At 42.7% G+C, this 17,215-nt stretch overlaps 1 long non-coding RNA gene across 1 annotated transcript in view; it reads left to right on the top strand.

The window, feature by feature from the left end:
* Nucleotides 1-303: 303 nt before the first annotated feature.
* The window catches only part of LOC137561260 (uncharacterized), a 122,867-nt gene continuing 105,955 nt past the window's right edge, over nucleotides 304-17,215 (top strand). The window contains exon 1 of the long non-coding RNA XR_011029954.1: nucleotides 304-400. This is a non-coding gene — a long non-coding RNA (uncharacterized lncRNA). The remainder of the gene's footprint in view (nucleotides 401-17,215) is intronic.

The following is a 17,215-nucleotide window of genomic DNA, read 5'->3' as shown; positions in this document are numbered from 1 at the left end:
TCACTTCCTTTCTTGGCACTCTTTAGAATTCCTTGTCTCTTAATACAATAATCAGGAAGAAAGAAATAATAATTTAAACTGACCCCCCAACATAAAAGGAAGTTTAATAAGTCAGACTTTATACGAAGGAAAGGGGAGATTGTGGATGAGCAGGTGTAATAATAATAAAACAGTTGGACTCTTATTGTCCATTAAAAGAGCACATGACCTGCCCTGATCAAATAAAAACAGGACTTAGACCAAAGTAAATTATATTGCTCATGGCACTTACAGTTGTGGGCATTGTTTGTGTCTCCAGTACAGGGCTTCGGGCGGCATCTTGCTATAGCCCTGCTCTCTGTCTGTCAGCGTGGGAGATGTGCTGCAGGAGGATCATCTGGGGAGAGCAGACTTCTGCCAGGTGAGTTCATTGTTTTTTTTTGTTTTTTTTACAGGTTCATTTTATTTTAATAACTGCTGCCCACTGTATGATTTTCTGGTGACTGCTGCCCACTGTACGATTTTCTGGTGACTGCTGCCCACCTTGCGATTTTCTGGTGACTGCTGCCCACATTGTGATTTTCTGGTGACTGCTGCCCACATTGCGATTTTCTGGTGACTGCTGCCCACTTTACGATTATTTTATGGTGAAATGCTGCCCACTTTACAATTATTCTATGGTGAAATGCTGCCCACGTGACGATTATTTTATGGTGAAACACTGCCCACTTTACCATTATTTTCTGGTGCATTACGATTATTTTATAGTGAAACGCTGCCCCATTACAATTATTTAATAATGAAACGCTGCCCCATTACGGCAATTCCATTACGGGGGGGGGGGCATCCAAATTTTTGCAGGGGGGCCCAGTGATTTCTAGTTACGCCCCTGAATCCTACTTAATAATCAGAAGGGTGCCATTCCATGAAAGGACTTAAAACTAAATCGCCAATCCTGCAAAAATAAAGTACTTTAATGAAATAAAATACAAATGCATAATGGAAACCAGGAAACAAAAGAGCGCATCTTCTTAAAATGTCATCTCTTTTTATTCTTCATCTTCAATAAAACAGATCTTTCTTAATAAACATAATAGACCTCGGTTAAATGCTTATTTACTCATTTGCTATTCAAAGAGTTGCTCAGGAGCATATGCAGCATGTTATTACAGATGCTCACCTCATCAGGGCCTTTGGAAGAAAAATAACTTATATACAGAGAGCATTGATCAGACCAGACTACAGATCTCAGCAGAGGCGGCCTTAGAGTACGCGGGGCCAGGGGCGAGTGTCATATGCGGGGCCTAGAGGCATAAGTGAAGGCCATGTACCGTACCACCACAGTCACGGGCTTGTCCACCTCTAAAGCAGTATGCCTTATTATTGTTTAAAAACTAAGCCAACCAATATAGGAACAATTACAATATGTAATGTAATCAAACTGTACCTATTCCTAGCCCCCAGCCAGCCTCTACCTATCCCTAGCTCCCCATGAAACCTAGCACCAATCCCCAGCCAGTCTGGAAGCTCCAGCCTGAGCCCCCTCTAGCTCCAGTTCAAGCTTGACTAACCTAAATGCCCCTGGGGCCCTCAGGCCGAGGCTCTTGCACGTTACCTTAATCTGACATTTGGCAAGCTTCATGTCAATGCAGAAATTCATTACAAAAATGCAAACTGCATAGTACAGTAAAGCATGCTGAAGACGAAAATCTGAGCAATAAAAGGGGGGTTGGTGCAAAATATAAGGTGTATAAAACAAAATGGGAAAATCTGAGTATTTCTAAATGACACACTGCTCAGAACACAAACAGCTAGACTTCTGTAGACCTTTCCTTCACCACCACCAAAATGAGCATGGTATGGCGGGCATGACATGCGGGGCCCTCTTCATGTGCGGGGCCTGGGGTGATCGCCCCATTTGCCACCCCCAAAGGCCGCCTCTGCATATGTGCATAAAGCTTTCACATAGAAATGAGGAGTTTGCAGTGAACAGGAATAGGATTGGGGAAGCAAGCATAGCTCAGACACTGCACAACTAGTGTAGAGTTTTACCCATTGTAGGAATTGCTGAGGAAAAATGTTTATGAGCAATAGGCAATAAGAGGGTTCTTCATATCTATTCATCAAAAAGTAAAATCATGAATACATTACAATCACATTATGAGTCATAGAGCAATTTGGGTCAGATTTAATATATTTATAAGTACAGGTTACTGGTATATGTATGTACACTGACCTTTAAAATGAATCTTTAGTACTAATGGAATAAAGAACATTAAAAACACAGAACAGAGTTTCACATTTTTATTTTAATGGCTTGATGTTTAAGATGAAATTCTAACTGCAGCACTGACCATCTGATCTAAAATCTGCTTTATTCAGTTACAAAATAAACAGAAGTAATAATTCTTTGAACTTTTCGACACTAAAATCAGCAGTCTTTTATCAGCCAGATAAAAGAGTTTTGCCTGCTATTTACTTTTCATGAAACCAAGCTGAATTCAACAAGCTGTTCCACAAGACCATTTGTATAGCTAAAAATGTGAGTTATTTAACACTTGCCAAGCAGGATAATAGAATGGGACTTTAGACAATTTCTTAGTAGGACTAGTACTATATATACATATGTTTAATCATCATTATGTTACTTCAGATGCTTTTTTTGCGAGGGGCCTTTGCATGTATAATGTTAAAGAAATGTATTTACTGCAAATGTAATCTGCCACCCTTCTGCCCAGTGAACATTATACGTTGGAGGAGCACCAGAAGCACTAAAATATGCGTGGGGTAAATAAAACAAGAAATATAATGCATAACCTAAAACAACTCTATGCAATCTCTTTGACCTTGATATTGTTCTTTGTGTTTTCTTTAGATTGTATGATTCTTTTCGTTCCCATTTTCTGTAAAATACCTAGCTGGATTTGTCGCAATAGATGTGAAATAATGTGAAATTTATTGAATATAGGTCAAAAATTCATTAAAACAAAAAAAAAAATCTTTGTAACACGTAGACATACCACTAGCTTTGCTAATGCAGGAAATCCTGAACCATTTAGAGGACAGGCTCTGTACAATAGAATATAGTGGTTATTTAAGACATATATGTCTGGCTCCATTGCAGCAATTCTGGCGAATGTTTGTCTCCTTTCTAAGCAAGCATGCTATTCCCTGACGCCATTTGCCTGGAAGAGAAGGTGTCTGAGCTATGAAAATAGGATCACAGGGAGAGCTGTGTGCAGGCCCCGGTCATGCTGACGGCAAGGCTGATCGATCAATACTCTGTGTGACACTTTCAGGATTCATTGGAAATGATGCCCTTTTTGAATGACTCTCGCATTTTATCGAGGGCAGACACTACAGAAAAGCACCAAGTGTGTTTTTATAGATATGTTTTGCTGGCTGTAAACTTTACCGGGGAGGATCTCAGAGTTGGGAGATATGTTTTCCTTTTTCTTTTTTTTTTCAGAAAAGCCAAGATTTAATCTTTAAACAGCTTTGCGGTTTGACATTTCAATGTCTAAACCTTTACTTGTTTAATACAGCCCTCGGCCACATGCAAAAACACTGATCTATTTTGAGTTTGTTTAATCCACGCAGTGCCAGAGCTTTATAAGAGGCTGGCTGAAAAGTATGGTAGTAAATGGCATTTCTGTTTCAGAGCAATGCCTTCAAAGTGGTTCATGTGTCACATTTTGATATTTAATTAACTAACACTGGTTTATTAATTCACCCTTAATAGTGAATTATACAATTATTTTTATTTATTCCAGTTAGCTTCTTTCTTTACTGATTTTTTTTTTGTATTCCTTTCTATTGATAAATAATTTATTGGGGTTTTTTTTATCAGGTTTAGTAAATATGAAATGTCTTTTCTTGGGTTAGACTGACAGAGTTACATGCAGTGACCCACTTCTTCCATGTTGGAGACAACAATTGAGGGTATTATGAAGTGTGCAATTGCTAAAGTCTCCCACAAAGGCAATAGATTTCACTGCTCTTTACTTTAACCTAAGCTTATTCTTCAGGCTGCCCCTTTCCCCTTCATCTTCGTAATGTTACAAAACGTGTCCTTTTGTTTGTTTTCTTCCTGTTCCCCGCCAGACACATTCTCCACTATCTCAAATGACTCATTTTTAGTGCAAGCCGGTGAGTAACCAATGACAGCACTAACCCTGATAAACAGGAAACTAGGGCTGTTTCTAGGCTATTCCCTACTTTTATCAGATTGTTTCCTACATGTTAACTAGTCTTATAGGTGACAATGTATTTGTCTTTTTGGGGTTCATACACGTGTCCTGCTGTTAATCTGAGATCAAATGGAATAAATCTGTAAAAGAGGGCAATTCCTTATTCTAAAATAATAATATTGTATGGCTATTACAATTTGAAAAAGGGTGATTAAGCCCAAAACAGCATCTCTCATTGCTGCCATGTTGATGCAATAAAAGAGCTGATGATTTCTACTCAAGTGGTGCTGACCCATCTTTGTATTCTATGATCGGTATGGGGTCTAGGCTCACCACTTTAACCCTTCGTGATGCTTCTCTACACTACTTTTTTGTCTAAAATAATAATAACAACAACTAGTATTATTACTATTGACCTACAATAATGAAATGCATAAATAGTAGTAGATGCAAACTCATTTGTTCCGACAAGCATATGCGCTACCTTAGGCCACTTCCCTTTGTCCTAAGACCAAGCTGTACTCCTACTAGGTAACACACTACCCCTCCTCTTGTCCCCCCCCCCCCCATTCCCTTTAGATTGTAAGTTTGCAAGGGCATGGCTCTCTCCCCCTTTTGTGTCTTGAAAATTATTATACATTTTATTTATCATGTTACTTTTATCACTGTCATTGCTAATTCTGTATTTTGTATTCTGTATTTTGTATAATTTTTGTATCTTGTCACTAATGCTGTATCTTGTATATTGGTGTATATACCGTATATACTCGCATACAAGCCGAATTTTTGACCCCCAAAAAGGGGGCCAAAAGTTGGGGGTGCGGCTTGTATGCGAGTCATGTTGGTCCGCGGGTCCCCCCCCCCTCCGCTGTTCCACGGGTCCCCGCTCCCCCCATGGCCGCCGCCGCTGCTATTACCTGTCCGCATCTTCTATTTCCCTCTCCGTGCTTGTAAACATGCACAGCAGCGCGCCCGGCGCTGCTACTGTGACAAGGCAGGAGGCAGGAAAGAGCACGGCTTCCTGTTACTATGGGAACCGCTCTTTCCTGGCTCGCCGCTCATCACAGTAGCAGCGCCGGGCGCGCTGCTGTGCATGTTTACAAGCACGGAGAGGGAAATAGAAGATGCGCCAGGTAATAGCGGCGGCGGCGGCCATGGGGGGAGCGGGGGACTGTACTGGCTGAACTGGGGCACTTTACTAGCTATACTGAGCGCTAAACTGGGGCACTATACTAGCTATACTGAGCACTATACTAGCTAAACTGGGGCACATTACTAGTATACTGAGCACTATACTAGCTATACTGAGCACTATACTAGCTAAACTGGGGCACTATACTAGCTATACTGAGCACTATACTAGCTATCCTGGGGCACTTTACTAGCTATACTGAGCACTATACTAGGTAAACTGGGGCACTATACTAGCTATACTGGGCACAATACTAGCTATACTGAGCACTATACTAGCTAAACTGGGGCACTATACTAGCTATACTGAGCACTATACTAGCTATCCTGGGGCACTTTACTAGCTATACTGAGCACTATACTAGCTAAACTGGGGCACTATACTAGCTATACTGGGCACAATACTAGCTATACTGGGCACAATACTAGCTATACTGAGCACTATACTAGCTATACTGAGCACTATACTAGCTAAACTGGGGCACTATACTAGCTATACTGAGCACTATACTAGCTATCCTGGGGCACTTTACTAGCTATACTGAGCACTATACTAGCTAAACTGGGGCACTATACTAGCTATACTGGGCACAATACTAGCTATACTGGGCACAATACTAGCTATACTGAGCACTATACTAGCTATACTGAGCACTATACTAGCTAAACTGGGACACTTTACTAGCTATACTGAGCACTATACTAGCTAAACTGGGACACTATACTAGCTATACTGAGCACTTTACTAGCTAAACTGGGACACTTTACTAGCTATACTGAGCACTATACTAGCTATACTGAGCACTATACTAGCTATACTGAGCACTATACTAGCTATACTGAGCACTATACTAGCTAAACTGGGCACTATACTAGCTATACTGGGGCACTACCTACCCATACTGGACACTTTACTAGCTATACTGGGACACACTCGGGGAATAAGGCGGCCAGCATTTCCTACCCCCGGCTTATATGGGGGTCAATCATTTTTCCCTGGTTTTTCAGGGAAAAGTTGGGGGGTCGGCTTATATGCGGGTCGGCTTATATGCGAGTATATACGGTACCCCATGTTCGTTTCTTACTTTGTTACTTGTGAATATGTTGGCGCTTCGTAAATCAATAATAATAATAATGCTTATTTCCATTAGGTTACCTTAAGTAATCCTGCTTATACCCACAGCAGATGACCAAAACTGTCCAACATTAATGTGTACATGATTCAATATAATTTATGGAAAACAAAATTCTAATTTTAGTCAATCAGAGATATACTGAAGTCAAAGAGGGTGTGAAATTTATTGTTGATGGACAATCAACAAATCTTAAGATCCCCTTCAGCCTTCCATTTATAATATCATTGTTACTCAAATTAGATTTCCAAGTCCTGAAACCCTCTAGAAGGAGTAAATAACTACAAGAAAAAAGTGTAGGTTTGAAATTGCATCCCTATGGGGTAGAGATGGCCCGAACCTCCGATTTTCGGTTCGTGAACCGGGTTTGCGAACTTCCGCAAAAGTTCAGTTTGTGCGAACTTTCGCGAACCGCAATAGACTTCAATGGGGAAACGAACTTTGAAAACTAGAAACACTTATGCTGGCCAGAAAAGTGATGGAAAAGATGTTTCAAGGGTTCTAACACCTGGAGGGGGGCATGGCAGAGTGGGATAGATGCCAAAAGTCCTGGGGAGAAAAATCTGGATTTGCGCAAAGCAGCGTTTTAAGGGCAGAAATCATATTGAATGCTAAATTGCAGGCCTAAAGTGCTTTAAAACATCTTGCATGTGTATATATCAATCAGGGAGTGTAATTAGAGTACTGCTTCACACTGACACACCAAACTCACTGTGTAACGCACCACAAACAGCTGTTTGTGTAGTGACGGCCGTGCTGGAGTGGTGCACACCATGGCAAGATTGCTCTTCCTCAGTGATATCAGGGAATGTCTGACTGCCTTATCAACATTCAATGGTTCTTTCTCAACCATTGTTAAAGCTTACATCTATTTTTTTTCAATTATTTTTTCTGCTGGCTGTTCAGTACCTGTAACGAGAATCTGTTATGGAGGGCAAATCTGCCATTGTGAGTGACCACGGGTAATGGCCGGGGAATCAGGGTTCGATTCGGTCCAGAGTGGGAGCCTGAGAACCGGCTACCACCACCACACATCCAAGTAAGGACCCATTTGCTGTATAAGTAATGTACCTGCCCTGACCTGCTTTGCAGACCAGGCATCTGTGGTCAGATGGACCCTTGACCCAGCACTGTGTTCCAGAGATGACACCACTTGCCTTTAACGAGAATGTGTTATGGAGGTCAAGTCTGCCATTCATTCAACTGTGTGAAACTTTTGATGGTACTTTCTCAGTACCATGGTGACCACGGGCAATGGCCGGGGAATCCTGGTTTCATTCCGGTCCAGAGTGGGAGCCTATGAAACGGCCACCACCACCACACATCCAAGGAAGACAGCAGGCATGGCATGCACGTCCCGAGGTAGTGACCAAAAATAACAATACAGGAGGACTTTCGAGGCCCAGCTGTATATGAGATGAATCAACTTTAAATCCTTTAATGAGAATCTGTTATGGAGGGCAAGTCTGCCAACCGTTCAAGTGAAAGGTATGCACTGACTGCCAAGTATAATACAATGTGCAGTCAAAGATGCAGTGAAAGGTATGCAGTGACTGCAAACAGCTGTTTGAGTAGTGACGGCCATGCTGGACTGGTGCGTACCATGACAAGAGTGCAGGTGATGGTGGCTTTCCAGCCCATATGGTCGCCGGGCTGAGGTAGCTGAATGAACAGTGACTGTCCAGCTGAATAAAACAACAACCCTATTATTGTGGGTGTGCCCCCCCCCCCCCGAGACACTCATATAGCCGGCGGTCATTGCTTCATTGTGATACGCAAGCCCCTTCACCGCGGCAAGGTAATGATCATGAAGGGGAATTGGCACATGTACATGCCTTTTGTTTTGTTGTTGCAGCTGGCACTGCAGCCAGAAAAATTAAGCAGGCATGTACACGCACCAGAAAAATTATTATAGCGGCCACTGCTAGCAGTGGCCTTAAAAATTCAGAAATCCATCTGGAGTCCTGGACCATCTTGGTGGTGGCGGAGAAGGCAGTCAACCAGCCTGCGGGCAGAGGTGCTGTGTGGGGAGCGACTTAGTCTTGGGGCAGGCAGTCACACGGCGTGCAGGCAGAGATGCTGTGTGTGGGGACTGACTTAGTCTTGGGGCGGGCAGTAGCCCTCCAGGATCCATGCCTCATTCATTTTGATAAAGGTGAGGTACTGAACACTTTTGTGCCCTAGGCGACTTCTCTTCTCAGTGACAATGCCTCCAGCTGCGCTGAAGGTCCTTTCTGACAGGACGCTTGAGGCAGGACAAGACAGAAGTTGGATGGAAAATTGTGACAGCTTTGGCCACAGGTCAAGCCTGCGCACCCAGTAGTCCATCGCTGCTCATACTGTCGATGGCTCTTTCTCTACCATTGTTAAAAAAAGCGCATGGCCAGGGAGTCAGGGTTTGATTCTGGTCCGGAGTTGGAGCCTGAGAAACGGCTACCACCACACATCCAAGGAAGGCAGCAGGCATGGCATGCAAGTCCCGAGGTAGTGTCAAAAAATAACAATACAGGAAGACTTTTGAGGCCCTGCAGTATGTGACACTACTAATTGACTTTACTACCTTTAATGAGAATCTGTTATGGAGGGCAAGTCTGCCATCCATTCAAGTGAAAGGTATGACTGCTAGGTATAATACAATGTGCAGTCACAGATGCAGTGAAAGGTATGCAGTGACTGGTATTACAATACAATGTGCAGCTGTTACACAGGTGCAGTTAACAGGTATGCTCAGAGTGGTATATTACACAGTGTGCAGTCACACAGGTACTGTGAACAATTATGCAATGGCTAGTATTACAAATGTGCACCTGTCACACACACACAGGTACCGGAAAGGCACAGTGCGCTCACGTAGGTAGGTGGGTGCACTGAAGTGAACAACAGGTAGTAGGTATATGCAGTGATGGGTATAACAATGTGCACCTGTCACACACAGACAGGTACCGGACAGGCACAGTGACACTGCGTGCGCTCATGTAGATAGGTGGGTGCACTGAAGTGAACAACAGGTAGTAGGTATATGCAGTGATGAGTATTACAATATGCACCTGTCACACTGTCACACACACAGGTAGTCACTGAATGTGCTGGGCCTGGCAGTGGCACACACAGTAGGAATTACCAAGGCTGTCTATACAACACAAGTGTCAGTGGGACACACACACACAAAAAGTAGATCACAAGAACAAGATTGAGGGGTGCTTTTTTTGCAATAAGAATCAGCAAGGAGCAAGCTAAGAAGCCTACAAGAGCCTAACTGAGCTTTCCCTATGAGAGTCTGCAGCAGCTTTCCCTTCTCTAATTAATGCAGGCACACAAGTGAGTGAAAAGCCTGACGCTGCCTGCCTTTTATAAGGGGGGGTGGGGCTCCAGGAGGGAGTGTAGCCTGATTGGCTACAATGTGCCTGCTGACTGTGATGTAGAGGGTCAAAGTTGACCCTCATGATGCACTATGGGGGCGAACTGAACTTCCGGAAAAGTTTGCGGTTCTCCGCGATCGCGAACCCCGGAAGTTCGCTGGGAACCTTTCGCCGGCGAACCGTTCAGGCCATCTCTATTATGGGGTCCCCTACAACCACTAGAAATACATCATACCCCTTTTACTGCACCATAACAACTAGAACACTCCCAGCAGGTTACCACACCTTAGGGCAACTCTGGTAAATTAACACTCTCGCCTTGCAGCACTGGGTCCACAGAATGAATCCCAGCCAAAGCACTTTCTGCACAGAGTTTGTATGTTCTCCCCCTGACTGCGTGAGTTTTCTCCGGGTACTCCGGTTTCCTCCTACATCCCAAAGGCATACAGATAAATTAATTGGCTTCCCCCTTCATTGACTAGACTATGATACATGCAGGTACACTACACAATACCTACATAGACATATGACTATGTAGGGATTAGATTGTTAGCCACTCTGATGGGCAGTTAAGTGACAAGATAGTAAGCGCTGTACAGCGCTGCACCAGATATTGGTGCTGTATAAATACTAAATAATAATAATAATAACAACACTTATTTATAATACAAATATGGCCCTTCAGAGGTAAATACACATTTGTTTGGAAATCTCTGGTGCAATAGACAGGGATTGGCTAGAACATCTGGATAGTGATGATCAATGAGATGCAAATCCTTTCTTTTTGCATTCAGACTCCATGTACATTTTATGCAGATTGAACTAGGATCAATAAAATTGAGAGGAAGTTATTCTTGGTGGTCCAATTTCAAGCTGCATATAATGTACAGTATATGAATTTTTGAATGCAAGGAGGAGTTATTATTTGCATCTCATTGATATTGTGGTGAAACCCCTATGTGTTGTGTTTTAAATTGTGGTGAAACCCCTCCCACAGTGTGATGTCATGGCCATTGCTGTCTGTGAACCTTATTGCATTGTGAGAAATAACGCGTGTTTCCAATTGCCAAGCAGGCAGTATCTCCCTCTGCATAGAGCTCTCAGTAAATAAACATTCCTCAGAGATTAACTGGCAGGTCTAAAGATGTTGCCAGCGGTGATAGATTTCAGAATGTAAATCAGGGAGAGGAAAGATTTTACAATGTGTAAACACTGACTAAATCATTTGTAAATTAATACACGGGAGTCCTGTTTATCCAGAAGTCAACTAACCAGCAGTCTCAACCAACCAGCACATATCACCGGCAGTACTCACAGTGGTGAAGGCCAACTTCTTAGGCCGTTTGTGGGCTCTGTTGTGCTTAAAGACTGGGTTCCATGGCTCTCCCTAGGTTAATATACTTTCATTTACAGTATTTTAACATTTAATACCTAGTTCATGGTATGTATATAGAGTGGGGCATATTACTGTATCAGCTTGACCTTGTAATAGATAGCGGAGATACCGCCGCTGAGGCAAGCGGTATGGCATTATCTCCGCGTATCAGCCGGCGGACTCTGCCACGCAGTTACATGCTGGTGCTCAGCCTGGTCCTTCTATTGCACATAGATTGAGGGCTACGCGCGCGCGCGCCAGGCGACAGGACATTTATGCGAATAGAAGGGGAGTCAGCTGATCTGCCAGGTCAGCTGACTCCAAAAGCTATCTCATATTGGCTGAGTGACTGGGGCGGCGCTGCGGAGCTGCTATGTATATATAGTGGTAGTCTGTCAGTTGCTCCGGGTCTGCTGTTGCAAATGCTAACGTGTTAGCGCTCAGACCTTAGTCAGATCCCAAAGTGTGCTAGAACCAGCTGGAGCTGGGGATCCACACTTAGCCAGATTCTGTTGATAGCTTAAAGTACTAATTGCATTGTATTATCTGTTATGACCTTCTGCTTGCCTTGACTATTTTCCTGCTTTTCTGATTCTGTACTTTCGCCTATCTGATCCAGTTGCCGACTCTGCCTGAACTTTAACTCTGAGCTAGCCTTCCGTCTTTGTACTGTATCTGTCCGTACGTTGCCGATCCTGCCTGTCTGACTATCCTATGACTAGTGGCTGGATAGTGTACTGGTTAAGGGCTCTGCCTTTGACATGGGAGACCAGGGTTCAAATCCTGGCTAGGTCAAGTATCTATTCAGTAAGGAGTTCAAGGCAAGACTCCCTAACACTGCAGGGTGGCCTCTTGAGCGCGTCCCAGTGACTGCAGCTCTCGAGCGCTTTAAGTCCGACAGGAGAAAAGCGCTATACAAATGTTCAGATTATTATTATTATCCTGTACTCACCAGTGGGTCAGCCACTGGTGAGGGATTCTAGTTTTGTATCACCTGCTCCTCAGGTGAAACCCTGACTGCAGCACAGTCTTGATCACCTTCCCCTCAGGTGATCATTACTTGCAGCATATTTGTAAACACCTGCTCCTCAGGTGTCCACTGGCTGCAGTACAGTCTTAGCTCCTGCTCCTCAGGTGCAAGCCCTGACTGCAGTACAGTCTTAACACCTACTCCACAGGTGTAAGCCCTGACTGCAGTACAGTCTTTATCACTTGCTCCTCAGGTGATTCCCGGCTGCAGTACAGTCTGAGTCTCTCGCTCCTCGGGTGATCTTAGCTGTACTGAATTACGTATCCAGCTTGCTGGGCGAATACTCTTGTGTTCTATTGAGATACTTATCACCATCAGCTCCTCTGGACTATCTCTATCATTACTGTTGCACCAAACATCTGTCCTTACATTGGTAATCCTGGTTCTGGCTATACTAGTATTATTGGTGATTCTGCAGATCACACATAATCAGGTATAGCATCTGTATTATTGGTGATACTGCAGATCACCAATAAAATAATCAGAGTAATCTGTTCTTGCTGACACCAATCGTTACAGACCTATTTTGAAAGAGGAACTCCAGTGAAAATAATGTAATAAAAAAAGTGCTTCATTTTTACAATCAGTATGTATAAATGATTTAGTCAGTGTTTGCCCATTTTAAAATCTTTTAAATCCCTGACATTTATTACAAGGTGACATTTTTACTGTTGGCAGGTGATGTAGCTGCTGCATGATTTTTTGGCAGTTGGAAACAGCTGTAAACCGCTATTTCCCACAATGCAGCAAGGTTCCCAGACAGGAAACTGCCAAGAGTACGTACTTTTCTTGTTTCTTGTGGGAGGGGTTTCACCACAATATCAGCCATACAGAGCCCCCTGATGATCTGTTTGTGAAAAGGAATAGATTTCTCATGCAAAAGGGGGTATCAGCTACTGATTGGAATAAGGTTCAATTTTTGGTCGGAGTTTCTCTTTAACATCGAGTCTCAAGCAACCAGAAAGCACACTTATGCGGCATCAGCCAATCCCCGTTGGTGCTGGATAACTGAGACTCTACTGTATTGTAAAAATAAGCAGTTTTACTCATTATGCTTTTTTCACTATGGTTCCACTTTAAGACAGAATGCTTAGAAGTCAGTGAGGAATTTCAATTATTTTCTAAATTCCACTTTCCCCATTTATATGAATTTCTGCACTAAATTCTAAATGCTATCACTGATTCATGCAGTCCCCATTTTAAAATATGGCATTGTGGAGTGGACCGGTGAGGGATTATTATTCTAATTATTGTTCATTTACATACTGCCGACATCTTGAGCAATGCTATTACAGAGTATATATAGTTGTGTCACTAACTATCCCTTAAATGGGCTCCCATTTTAATCCCTACCATAATACTAGACTAGTCCTACTAGACTCTTTTTTAGGGCTGTTAAAATAGGGGAGTTTTTTTTAATTTTCATTTAATACACAGTGAACATGAAAAACTGTGAAAATACACAGTGCCGTGAAAAACTAACCAAAAATGACATAATGCAGAATGTTCCTTACTGAGAGTTCTAAAGCCAGCACAAAAACATAGTTGGCCTCTCAGAATACACAGGGGAGGGGGGTTTCTGGATAATAAACAACCTAGGATATGCCTCAGTCAGAGGGCGGGGCTACAGACCAATGTACAGCAAGCAGAATATTTAACGTAAAAGTGGGTATCCTGAATAATCTACTGCATTCTACTGTATGCCTTTACAGTTTCTCTTTAAGTAGATTAACAGCACCCACACTTCTGTCTTCAGCAAAATACTCCTACACCACTTTAGGAGGGCAAGCTGAGAAGTGCTGCAGTTGATTCTCCAGATTAGCATTCTACGAAAATACTGTGTTAAAAACAACAGACAAAGGAAAACAGTTTTCTGTTTTTGGATGTTGGCGCTTCACTCAGAGGTTACAGTTCACATAGTTATTCATTAATGCAGCTGTGACTTTAGCTGGTGTTGGGAAAGTTGGCTTGAGTGCATATTCCTATTGTATGTCTGCAAAAGAAAAAAAAAACATTCAAACACCATAGTCCAGAGCTAGTGTACAATAACATAAAACAAGAGATTTTTATGATGTTTGATGGATTTGCATGTACTGCTACTTAGAAAATAAAGGAAAACTATTATTGAGACATATATGGGATGAGTTATTTAAAAAAACACAGGCTTTTTGCTTTGTTGCTGTGCTGATCCAGGAATGTTTTTGGCATAACTGACCTGTTCCAAACTGCTTAGTCAAAAGATCAACATAGCAGCCAAAAAGCAGCTTTATGGTGGCATTCATATTTCTCTGACTTCAGACTTCCTTTAACAAGGAACTGTAGTAAAAGAAAAAAAAACCATAATGAATAAAATTGCATATTTTTTTACAATATTAATTTATAAAGTGTTTAGTCTGTGTTTGCCCGTTGTAAAATCTTTCCTCTCCCTAATTTACTTTCTGAAATTTATAATAGCATCTTTAGTTCTGCCAGGTGATCATTTCTGAGACTGAAACCAGGATATTTAACAATGAAGTGGGTGTCCTTAAAGTGCACCAGAGCTGAATAATTAAAAAGATTTTATACATACTTGTGGCTTCCTCCATCCCCATCTGCTCCGATCGCTCCCACGCCGCCATCTTCCGCTGCCCACAGCTTCGGGAACTCGGTCTCTGCACTTCCGTCAGTTGGAGCCAGTATGACGTAAGAGAAGTGCGCTGTTTGTGTATCTCTCCAGCAGCCGCTGGAGAGCTACGTAGAGGGCTCACTTCTCCTGCGTAGCTGGCCGCGACTGACGTCTGCGACGGAATCCGGTTTCTGAAGCTTCGGGCAGCAGAGGATGGCAGCGTGGGAGCGATCGGAGCGGATGGGGCTGGAGGATGCCTCAGGTATGTCCCCCAAGTAATCTTTTTAATTATTAACCTCTGAGTCCCTTTAAAGGGAAACTTAGCTGAGAGAGATATGGATATTTCCTTTTAAACAATACCAGTTGCCTGGCATCCTGCTAATCTCTTTGACTGCAAGAGTGGCTGGATTACACACCTGAAACAAGCATGCAGCTAATCCAGTCTGACTTCAGTCAGAGCACCTCATCTGCATGCTTGTTGAGGGGCTGTAGCTAAAAGTATTAGAGACACAGGATCAGCAGGAGAGTCAGGCAACTGGTATTATTTTAAAAGGAAAAGTCCAGATCCTTCTCAGTTTAGGTTCCCTTTAACCACTTTGCATCCAGACCTTGTATTCCTCTTATGGACCAGAGCAGTTTTGACATTTTAACCATGTCCCTATTTAATCAGTAATAACTGTATCCCTACTTATGACACCTAAATGCTATATATATTGTTTTTTTTCAAGACAAATTAGGCTTTCACTGGAAAGTATTTTTTCCCAAAAACAATTTTATTTTGTACACATTTTAATGGGAAAATAGCATTCTTTCTCAGTTTTTTACCAATTCTAGTTTAAAAATGAACAGTGTTACTATGGATAAAAACCATTAATTTTATTTGGCTATTTCTCCCAGTTATCCCAAAACTTAAATTATGTTCCTGTCGCAATTTACGGCGATGATATTTGATTCTGAAATAAAGGTAGGTTTTTGCTACACTGTGTGCTGTTTACTTTGAAATTAGAAAATAATCAAAGTATTTTTAATTGTAAAAAATTAGGTAGAAAAGGTTATTGGGAGTTTAATCAATCATTTTATTATAAATAGAGTGTGGTCTTAAAAGTAGGTGTGATTTTAAAGTGGGCATGGTTAAACAGTTTATTTTACTATAATAGATTTAACTGCATCTCTATTATCAAGGTTTACCCTGTTACATTTCTGCATTTGACCCGTGGTCTCCCTACCTTAAAAATCTTTCACTGGCCCCAAGAGGTGCTTAAGCGCATTAATAATGTACTTACTGTTTGTGTAATGTTATGCTGAACACTACCCGCTGTTGTATGTTGTTGTTCATTCTATGCAAATGACAGTACTATAGTATTGCTAAATTTGTTAAACATTTTTCAATAAACTTTTGTTGAAAAAAAATTCACTGAAAGGCCTAATGGCATCCCTGTATGCTCAGCCAGGTCAGCCAAGATTCTCCAATACCAGATATTTCAAGCAGAGCTCCTCCCCTTCCTAATTCTGCCTGCACTAGTAAAGATAGCAGACATTCCCCCAGCATAGGTAGCGAGATGTGCCCACAATATCAGGTTATTCCCCCCAGTATAGATAGCCAGATGGGCCCCCACCATTAAGTGCAGCCCCAGTATAGGTAGCCACATGTGCCCCCTGTATGCACATCCTGTAGGTAACTAGATGTGCCCCCAGTGTTAGGTCCCCCCTCCCAGTATAAAACCAGATATGCCCCCGATAGTAAACCAACCCCCCCCCCCCCCCCCCCCAGTAAAGCTTGCCAGTTATGTCCCAGTATTAACCAGATACCACCCCACATAAATGACCAGATGTGTCCCCAGTATTACCTCATTAGCTTCCCCATAGTATAGCCAGATGTGTCCCTTTTACTTACCCCCCCCCCCCAGTATAGTTAGCCATATGTGGCCCTGTATTAGGTGTGTCCCCCCAGTATAGACTGCCAAATGTGTCCTCAGGGCCCCCTATTGCAATCAATTGTTCCCCCAGTATTAGCCCTCCCCCCATATGTGCCCCCACTATTAGATCCCCTCCCAGTAATGATAACAATTTGACGTGAGTGGGGGACCATTTATTATCCCCCCTTAGAACCCAGATGTGCCCCCCTAATTAGGCAGCGTTCCCCCCATTGGAGATCAATGAATAAAAGCTGTGGAGGAAGCCTTTATAACCTCTCCTGGGTCCATCGGAGATTGTTCTGCAAGAGCTGCTGTGCTCAGCTCTGCATTCAGCCCATTACGTCATCAAGATGGGACCCAGTATTTTCCGCAGTACAGGGCTGAGTGAAGAAGCTCTTGCAGGACGATCTTTGATGGACCCAGACCAGGAGAGGTGA

The sequence above is a fragment of the Hyperolius riggenbachi genome, chromosome 3 (genome assembly GCF_040937935.1).
Source record: "Hyperolius riggenbachi isolate aHypRig1 chromosome 3, aHypRig1.pri, whole genome shotgun sequence".
In the NCBI taxonomy this organism is placed as follows: domain Eukaryota; kingdom Metazoa; phylum Chordata; class Amphibia; order Anura; family Hyperoliidae; genus Hyperolius; species Hyperolius riggenbachi.
This window is presented reverse-complemented; position numbering and strand designations above follow the sequence as displayed.